Consider the following 10,996-nt stretch of genomic DNA (forward strand, 5'->3'; position numbering starts at 1 on the left):
GACAAAGCGTGAACGGGGGAGGGGCAGAGAGAGTAGGAGACACAGAATCTGAAGCAGGCTTCAGGCTCTGAGCAAGTGGTCGGCACAGAGCCTGATGTGGGGCTCGAACCCACGAACTGTGAGATCATGACCTGAGCCGAAGTCGGACGCTCAACCGACTGAGCCACCCAGGTGCCCCAACACAGGCTATTTTAAAATTATGACTTGCTTAACTTTGTGACTAAATGCATTCAAGATCCAGCCTTTTTATATTTCACGGTTTCCCTTTTATCAGTAAAAGCAAGCATTAAAATAACCAATGATCCTTAGAAGCGTTAATATATATGGAATATATATTGGAATATATATGGAATAGTATGGAATCAGTGTTTAAGCATAAAATAATGAAGCAATGCAGCAAATTTCCTTCTTTATAGTTGACGTAATTATCAACAAATTATCCTCAAGTTTGTGGTTATGTGAGAAGAATTGAGACAAAATTCAGCACATGGTCAGGGTCACAAAATTCATCATTTACACCCGGGTTATTTGGTGTCAACAACAAAAAATCACCGTAAGTTAGAATTGTTCTGTCCAATATAGTAGCCACTGGATACATGTGGCAGTCTGAATTTTGATTTTAGTTACAATAAAATGAAATGAAAAATGCAACACCTCAGTCACACCAGCCACATTTCAGGTATTCGATAACCACATGTAGCCGGCGGCTACCGATATTAGGCAGTGTAGACACAGAACATTTCTGCTATTGCCAAAAGTTTTACTAGGCACAGAATAGTATTCAGCCTTGAAATAAAAGGAAATCCTGTCCCATGATGCAATATGGGTAAACCTCAAGAGCATTGTATTAAGAAAAAGAAGCCAATTGCAAAAAGGCAAATCCTGTATGATTCCACTTGTGTAAAGTTTCTAAAGTAGTCAAGCTCATAGAAATGGAAAGTAGAGTGGCAGTTGCCAAGGGCTTGGGGGAGGGGGAAACGGGGACTTGCTATTTCATGGGTCTAAGTTTCAGTTTTGCCAGATGAGAAAGTTCCAGAGATCTGATGTATAACAATGTGAATATACTTAATCAACACTACTGCAACCACATACTTAAAAATGGTTAAGGTGGCACATTTTACGTGGGGTTTTTCTCACAATGTTTGAAAAGTGGTATTGGACAGCACTGACAGAAATGGAAGAGTGCAATGGGCTCGCAACATTCTTTCACGTCGCCATAGGAAACGACGAAAAAATAGGATTCCTAGCCTCCATAACCCACCATTCGAATAAGTGTGCTTGACCAGAGCAGCACAGAAAACGCAGAGTTGGACCCTGCCTTCCAGCTCTTACCTGGTTTCCTGGGTGCGCCTTAACCCTCACACAAGTCCTGACATCCCTGACAGGCCCCCACACTTTGCCCTCTGGTCTACAAGAAGAGAAAAAAGGCATTAGGGACAGGATAAAGACTACCACAGGCGTGGCCTACGTGTCAGCAGCGATCCCTTCCGGGGCTTTCTAGGGAAGTAAGAAAAATAACCGATGAACCACATACAACCTTTGTGTTTACCTTCTCCCCTTAGGTGAATTTCGGTCCTCTCCCGTCGCTACCTTCCCACTTGCCAAAACTCCTTCGAAATCTACTGATTTCAACTTTCTTTGAGCAGCAGCCTATGCTCCAGATTGTTCTTATAGATTCTTGCTTCTCAAAATTTATCTTCTTCGGGTCCTATTCCCAATGGCCTGCTCTGTGCGTTCTCAAAGTGATGGATATTTATGCTTAGGACAGTGTTTTTCAAACTTTTTGACCAGGCTCGATATAAAGAAATATATTTTATAACGTGTGCATGTCTAGACACGCATATAATAAAATGTAGGAGTATGTATGTATAAATAACAGAAGAGTTAAATAACAGAACAATTCTGTGAAACGGAACTTAATAATTTCTGAGACGTGCCCTTGGACATTTCTATTTGTTTTTTTGTGTGTGTGGTTGCTGTTGTTTTAATTCAAATTCCAGTTAGTTAACATACAGTGTAATATTAGTTTCAGGTGTACAAAATAGTGATTTCACACTTCATACATCACCTGGCGCTCATCACAGCAAGTGCCCTCCTTAGTCCCCATTGTCCATTCAACCCATCCTCCCACCTACCTCCTCTCTGGTTAACCATCCGTTTGTTCTCTTTAGTTAAAAGTCTCTTGGTTTATCTCTCTCTCTCTCTGTCTTTTTCCTTTTCTCATTTGTTTTGTGTCTTAAATTCCACATTTGTGGAAAGCTATTTGTCTTTCTCTGACTGACATATTTCAATTTAGTGTAATACTCTCCATCTCTACCCATGTCATTACAAATGGCAAGATTTCATTCTTTTTTATGGCTGAGTAATATTACACACACACACACACACACACACACACACACACCCCACATCTTTATCCATTCATCAGTTGGTTATTTCCATATCTTGGCTATTGTAGATAATGCTGCTATAAACATCAGGGTGCATGTATCCCTTTGTTTTCTTCAGGGAAATACCTAGCAGTAAAATTTTTGGATAGTAAAGTAGTTCAAGTTTGAACTTTTTGAGGAATCTCCATACTGTTGTCCAGAGTGGCTGCACCAGTTTGCATTCTTACCAACAGTTCAAGAGGGCTCCCCTTTCTCCACATCCTCGTCAACACCTGTTGTTTCTTGTGTTGTTGATTTTAGCCATTTTGACAGATGTGAGGTGATATCTCATTGTGATTTTTATTTGTGTTTCCCTAATGATGAGTGATGTTGAGCATCTTTTCATGTATATTGTTGGCCACCTGAATGTCTTCTTTGGAAAAATGTCTATTCGTGTCTTCTGTCCATTTTTTAATTGGATTATTCATTTCCTGAGTGTTGAGTTTGTTAAGTTGTTTTACAGATTTTGGATACTATCCCTGTATCAGATATGTCACTTGCAAATATCTTCTCTAATACCATAGGTTACCTTTTAGTTTTGTTGATTATTTCCTTCACTATGCAGAAACTTTTTATCTTGATAAAGTCCCAATAGTTCCAATACCTTCTTGGAGTGCAGCCACATTGCAGAGGAAGCCTGTGCTCTTTCCAACCCCATTTTCACTTTTTCTCCTCCTCCAGGGAAAACATTTTAATGTCAGTTCCTGAGCACTGTTTGGACCACGGTCTGTAGTGGTGAAGATTTCAAAGAGGGAAACAGTCTCTGTGCCTGTAAGGTGTGATCTATCCTGTCCTTGTGCCAGGGTCTGTGTCCCAGTGGGAGGCTCGCCCTCATATGGCTCTTTCTCTCAATTCTCTCTCTCAATCTCTCTCTGAAAAATCTTCTTTCTCACCTATGTTGTCCAGACTGGAGGCTGCAAACCCAACCCAATAAGGCCTAGATGACAGCCTGGGCATCGTAAGGAAACTCTTTCTCATACTTTTGGCCCCTTTATCCACTCTTCCTCCCATATGGAGGGTGTATTCCAGGCTGTCTCCTCGGACTTGCTAGAAATGGTAAACTGTCACTTACAGTCGGGACTTCAGAACAGTGATTCTCAGTCACCGCTCTGTAGGCCAATCATGAATAGCTAGACTATAAAACAAGATGGGGAAAGAAGAAGAGGATGAGAAAAGAAAACACTGGGAAGCTCATTAGAAAATACAAGTGTCTGCATCCCACCCTAAGCCTACTAAATCTCAAACAGGCTAGGCCCAGCCATGTGCATTATTAAAGTTACCAAGAGATGCTGGCCTCCAGGCAGGTTTGAGAGTTATTATCCTAGACTGGTTCTGGGATAGGAAAAAGGAGTTCTGCCCTAAGGCCAACCCTGTGATTTGAATTCTAATTTGGGACTTGGGACCAAAGCTCAAACTAATCAAAATTTTTTCTTGGCTCCCTTGGTGTAAACACCTCCTCCTTAGATAGAGTTGGAAGACTGGATTTCAGGTAAATAATGGCTAACGTTTCAGTGTTAAGTATGTGCCATACAACATTTGGGACACGATTCATTGTCCAGAATTATTCGTTGTTTTTCTGAAATTCAAATTTAACTGGGCATCCTCTATTTGCCAACTAGTCAAAGGTGGGAAAATGGTATCTCAAGGCACACGGATCAAAACAAGCACTGTAGTTGAATTGTCCAGGGTTCAGTTACCAGCTTTGATATTATCAAGTAGATGCCCTCTGACATTTTCTCAGGCTTCCCGTACCTCAGTTTACTAACCTATAACCATGGAGGAAATAGTATATAATTCAGAAGTTCTTACGAGAGTTGAATGCATTATTGCATACAAAGTAACCAAAACAATACCTGGCGGGTGATAAGCCTCAATTATGTTAGTGGTTAAAATGAACATTACTAACATTTCAATTTCAACACCAGTTTTTACAGTTACTTGTTGAATTGTGTCAGAATTTGACTTCGATTGTGAACCAAATTAACTTACCAAATAAAGACGCTCCCAGGTCGATGGCCACCACTATGTAAATAGAAGGATGGATTTCAGCCTCAAGGTAATACAGTTTCATAGTAACCGAATTATCTGACTCAAAGGAGAGTCATCAACAGTGTAGATGTCAAGAAATACTGTGTGTGTGTGTGTGTGTATGTGTATAGGGTACGGTAATCTTAAATCCCACTTAACACTGCCTTTACTCGAGGCAACCTTCGTGGTATTCTCAGGACTTCCTTTCCAAACTGAAAGGGTCCTGATTATTAAAAATTCTCTGAATCCGTGTGCCTTAGCCACAAACAAGGAGCTGTTGTTGTCATCAGAGTATATGTGTTTACATCACTTGCTTTTGGCAGCCGGGGGCCAATGATGCCTGAGCCACAGCTGTGTTGGCACTGGCTGCAGAGGGAAGGCTTGGCCATGGCAAGACTCTCGTCACTTCCTTGAATTCATTTAAGTGAATTCATTCCTGATAATCCCTGTCCTTCAGTTTGCAGAGAACAATCATTAAGACTTGCTGTTACGCCTGTGGAGAAGGCTGTCCATTGTCTCTCCATTCTTCCAGTGATGTATTTATGGGCTCCAAAGATTATTTATTTATGTCAACAGCTGTCACCTTATCAACAGCGGTGCTTAGTTGGAACTGCTCACACCTACACTTCCCAGAATTTTTAGCAACGTTCTAATCTTAGGCACGGTTGACCCGTTGGGCTGCTTTGTTGGCACCAATATTTATGGGATTGTTTCTTCCTCCATAAATAGAAGAAATCCTAGTAGAGTTGTCTCCCTCCTCTCTGTCTTGGACTCACATGGGCACGTGTATACAACACACACACACACACACACACACACACACACACACACATGCTAATGCAAAGAGCAGATCTCCAGCTAGGATCTGAAAGAAATCATGACTCAAATAGAAGTGCTTGCTTTACAGGCAGAGGACCTATACAAACTTGGTTTTATTTCATGTCTTATTTTATAACTCTTTGGTAACATTTTCATGGGATCTGTCTTTGTGTAGGAATCCTTGGGCCTTTTGCCTTTGAGAAAAGTTTCTTTGTGCTCCTTTAAGTAGGCAGATATAGTAGAAAAGGTGAAAAGATAGGTGGGGACAGAGAAGGCAACCCATTCACATCTGGAAAAATGCTGGGAGGTCTGGTGAACCTTATGAGCTAGACAAACTCCTTCTGGAAGAACTACAATTTAAAGTTATTTAAAATCTTGGGGGCCTTGGGTGGCTTAGTCATTTGACTTCGACTCAGGTCATGATCTCACAGCTTATGAGTTCGAGCCCCATGACGGGCTCTATGCTGACAGCTTGGAGCCTGGAGCCTATTTCAGATTCTGTGTCTCCCCCTCTCTCTACCCCTCCCCTGCTTGCACTCTGTCTATCTCTCTCTCTCAAAAATAAGTAAACATTAATAAAATTTTTTTCTAATTTAAAGTTATTTAAAATCTCAGTGAGTATCTGCATAAATATGTGTGCACGGTAAGTTTTAAGCTCATATTTCACATTTTAGCAGGTTTTTTTAGCATGCTTCTGTTGTATAAACATAGTGGAAAAGACCTAGATTAATTAGAATCCAACCCCAGGTTTGTCTCTTATCTGTCAGAACTTGTGAAATTTAAAAAACAAAACAAAACAGAACCTTGCTGGACTCAGTTTCCTCCTCTATAAAATAACCAATAGAATAAGGTGAGTTCAAATCCATTCACATTCAGATTCTATTGTTATATGCCCATTTCCCAAGTTCTATTTGCATATTATTTATTTATTGTTCTTTTCCTTAGTGTGTGTCAGTCATCAAATAGAACCTGGGAAAGATAAAAAAAAAAATTTACTGGGCTTTATACCTGTTTTCTCCTCAAACTGGTTATTCTAATTCTGGAACATCTTTTGAAATGGGCTGAAAACCTACTAAGAATGATGCCCTTGGGTTGAGAATAGAGGTGTGATTTTTAAGAATCCTAAAACTTTAAGTCTGGAAGAGACCAAAGGAGACTGAGACAAAGCTCAGTCATTCCTTCCCCAGGACATTTTACCAATCTGCTAAACTCTAATTTGAGAGCTTCCAATTTCCCAGGCACCGTGCCAAGCACTGGCGGTTCACAGCACAGTCAGGCGGGCTGTTCATACACCCTAACTCTACCCATTAAGAGAAACTCCAAAAGCAGCCATCCAGACCCACTTTTGAGGAGAACTTCTGGGTTGCTGGGGTCTCTGTTTCCTATTTAAACTCTCCAACATTGCATCGAAGGGATCTCCCTTGGGAGTCCAGCTTGTGACCCTACCTCCTCCTTGATCCTTTTTGTTCCAAAAATTAACATACGTTTTACAAGTCTGTGTGTCCTTTGCCACTCATGGGAACTTCAGTTGCAGGGAATTACTCCTAATGCTGGTGCTGTCAGCCTAGCACGGCTGTGTGTTCCCCACGAACAAAGATTCTGGGCTTTTTTAAGTCATTCCATCTGTGCTTTGTGTCTTGGTTACAGGATGAACTGTTGTTCTGAGCTCATCACCCAATATGGATGTTCTAATACAGTTCATTTTCTACAGACAAGTCCAACTCAATCCCGTTGTAAGAGCCTGACTGCCAGCCTCAGGGGTTGGCTCTATTCCAACGCCTTGTAACTGAAGCTTTTCTCCTGTCACTCTTGGTTCAGTAGAGTCAACATTACCACCAAGCCCTTAAAGGATGATCAATGGCATTCCAGAGAAGGTGCCAAGCTGTTTCTTCCAGCCAAGCCTTCAGCTCAGCAATGGGGACCCAGCCTTCCTGGAATCCCCAGATGGGGTTTATCTCCACTCTTCCTCACATGACTCCATGGGTAAAACCCATGGAATTTGAACTTCCTCTCATATTGTTCCTTTGAAAAAGTATTTGCATAGCACTTGAGGGAGGTGATGGCTACGTAAGAAGAAGAAATAAGAATAATTCTTTCTAGTTTACAAAATACTTTCATATGGATTGATTTGGTTATTTTGGCAATGTTGTAAATAAAGTGGGAATTATTTCCATTTCATACTTGCAGAAAATGAAAAGGGCAGGCCTGAATCCTACATAAAGGCTTATCTTTAAATGTTTATCCTTTAAAGAGATTTTTATTCTTTAAAAAGAATTTATCAACTATTTCTCTAAATTTCTCTCCCCAAAACAATCTAACCTTCCTCTTGGACTTTGAGCCACTGCATTTTGTTGCTTGGGAGATGATTTTAAGAAAACCCGGATTGTTAATTTGATCTCCATCTGACTTCCTTACGAATGAGGTTTCTTTGTTCAAGAAAAAGAAGAGTAGGGGCGCCTGGGTGGCACAGTCGGTTAAGCGTCCGACTTCAGCCAGGTCACGATCTCGCGGTCCGTGAGTTCGAGCCCCGCGTCGGGCTCTGGGCTGATGGCTCAGAGCCTGGAGCCTGCTTCGGATTCTGTGTCTCCCTCTCTCTCTGCCCCTCCCCCGTTCATGCTCTGTCTCTCTCTGTCCCAAAAATAAATAAAAACGTTGAAAAAAAAATTTTTTTTTTAAAAATAAAAATAAAAAAAAATAAAAAATAAAAAAAAAAAGAAAAAGAAGAGTATACATTTCAAAGCAATCCTTCTAACAAATACGAGTGTCTTCGGTGTCAACGGATGAAAACACACTTTATCAGGCCTACTGGAAAGAACCAGAGAAGAGGCTTTGTGGCAACTTCTTGTGTGAAAGTTCAGATTAAAGACGTAACAAGCTCTTCCTGGGTATCTTTTTAAATAACACCAATATCCAACTTCCATTCAATGCTTAGAGCCATAGAGTGATAAATCTTAATTATTTCAAATACACCCAAAAAACAATCATTCTTTGTTTCCCTATGCCTAGTAACAGTATTTTCATCATAATTTCCCGATGAGTAAAAGCAAGTTTTTCAATCATATTCCCCAAGTGATTCTTCTAGAAATAGAACCAGTTTCCTGGCATTCCCCCTACCTTGCAAATATTATGGCAGTTGATATTCCAAAACCTTCCAGGCTCCACTCTATGTTCAGATAAAGACGCATTATGGTGGCAAATTCGTTATTTGGACTCTTACCATCTGCCCTCAAATGTTCCTTCTGTGAAACTTCTTGCATATCCTTAATTCCAGGCAAATCGGGATTTTTCCAGGTTAGAGTGAAGTCCTGCCTCTATGCACTTTGACTTCTGATCTGCATGGCCAATGTGCCCTCCTCGTTTGTACCTCTGTCCACACCCCAGTGAGGTGTAGAAATGCCAGTTTCATCACCCTGTCCCCAGCATCTTTTTTAGTGTTTGCCAAATCGATAAGCAAAAATTTTTTCTAATTGCTTTAATTTCCATGTCTTTGATTATCACTAAGAATAAGCATTGTTTTTCAGATGTTTATTAGCCATTTGTATTTTTTTTTCCTGGCTTGACTTTTTAAGTCATTGTTCTAAGTTTTTCTATTGAAATGTTTACTTTTTCTTAAGAACTGCTTCTTTGGAGTTTTTTTTTTTTTCAACGTTTATTTATTTTTGGGACAGAGAGAGACAGAGCATGAACGGGGGAGGGGCAGAGAGAGAAGGAGACACAGAATCGGAAGCAGGCTCCAGGCCCTGAGCCATCAGCCCAGAGCCCGACGCGGGGCTCGAACTCACGGACCGCGAGATCGTGACCTGAGCTGAAGTCGGACGCTTAACCGACTGCGCCACCCAGGCGCCCCTGGAGCTTTTATGTAACATGGATATTGGCTTTTTTTCACTTCTGTTATAAATCTGTGCCCATTTGTCTTTGGTCTTTTAACTTTTTATGTTCTGCACAAGAGCTCAAAATGTTCATGCAATCACATCTGTCGATCTTTCCCATTTTGTATTTTAAACTAGGAGTCAACCTCAAAAAAATGTTTTATAAAATGATTATAAAAATATTCTATGTTTCCTTCTAAACTTTCATTTTAAAATACATTTAAACTTTTAATCCTTCTGGACTTACTTTAGGTTTTGGTATGAAATAGGCGTTTACTTTCATTTTCCCCCAAATGAACAACCAGTTATCCCAACTATGTTTCTTGACTGAACCATTCTTTATCAAGACACCTTGATAATTCTTTGACAGTTTTCTTTTTTTCTTTTTTAACATTTATTTATTTTTGAGACAGAGAGAGACAGAGCATGAACGGGGGAGGGTCAGAGAGAGGGAGACACAGAATCTGAAACAGGCTCCAGGCTCTGAGCTGTCAGCACGCGGGTCTCGAACTCACGGACCGCGAGATCATGACCTGAGCTGAAGTCGGCCGCTTCACCGACTGAGCCACCCAGGCGCCCCTCTTTGACAGTTTTAAAAGCCACCTTGTCACATAGTGAAATTCTGATTTATGTATCTGTGAATTGTACCACTGTGTCTTTTTTTTTTTTTTTGCCATTTACTTGTTTAATTGGTATCTTGATCAACGATACAGTAGAGTGTTATATGCCTAAGAATTATATCGTTAAGTTTCTTATGGGAAACAATTAGCCAGATTCGCTAAGAGATTAAGTATACAAAAGTCTTCAAACAAAATTAGGCTAAACTACAAACACAAGTGTGCAAGGTTTTCATAGAAAATATAATCTCCTTAAGACAAGGTCTCTTTACCCAAAAACTTCGCAGGTGTGAACCTGTTCCATTGTGACCAGCTATCCTAATACCATAAATTTACAGTAAATGGGTGCTTATCCCTAAACAATAAAGGAACTTATATGATCAGGGTTTTTTTTTTATTTAATCTTAGTATAAAAAAGCAAATAAGGAAATTATCTTAGACTTTATTTAACGTCTTAATTTTAAAAGACTTTATTTAAAACAAAACAAAACAAAAAAAAAACACTAGAGTTTCCAAGGTGTGTGGGCCTCAGAGATTAAAAACTGACATTTACAGTGAGGACCCAGAGACACCATGGGGGGCCTGAGAACCCTCATCAACGAGATTTCACTACAGTTTCACAGTTTGAGGGCTACATACCCCACTGCTATTCTCCTCTTTACTTGTTATTTATTCAACTGCCTGCTCGCGGGGAATTTACTCCAACCTTATGAAGTTCCAGGCACTGTCACACTGATTCTTACGGAATTTCATTCTCAACATCTCAGAGCCCAGGTTTCCACCTGCCATTGAACAGGACTCCCTGAGATTATCTTTGGCTTTGAGGGGAGAGGGGTGGTAAGAGGGCCTCCCTTCCCCACGGGTTTTGTGTGCCATTCAGCAAAGCTCGAATCAGCTGTGCATGTGACAGGCTACGTTTCAGGCCATGATACTATAGACCTTTTCCACTAGCCCTCCAAGTTTCTAGGTTATTTTCACAACTATTAAGACCAGGTGTCTATCTATCCTTGAGCTGTAGAGACCCTGACATCCTGTGAGCACTTCCCTGCTCAAACACAACTAGAACTCTCCGATGTGTCTGGGAACAGGTTCCCCTTTTCTGTAGCTATGGGTTTTTCCTGCCAAAGAGCTTGAGGAAGAAAACAAGGCAGAATATTGTTGAAGTGGTAAATACATGTTTAGATTGGCTGGACTACGGTTTCCTAAGCGGCGTTAAGCAAAACTGAGAATTCAG

The sequence above is a fragment of the Prionailurus bengalensis genome, chromosome B2 (assembly GCF_016509475.1).
Source record: "Prionailurus bengalensis isolate Pbe53 chromosome B2, Fcat_Pben_1.1_paternal_pri, whole genome shotgun sequence".
NCBI lineage: Eukaryota > Metazoa > Chordata > Mammalia > Carnivora > Felidae > Prionailurus > Prionailurus bengalensis.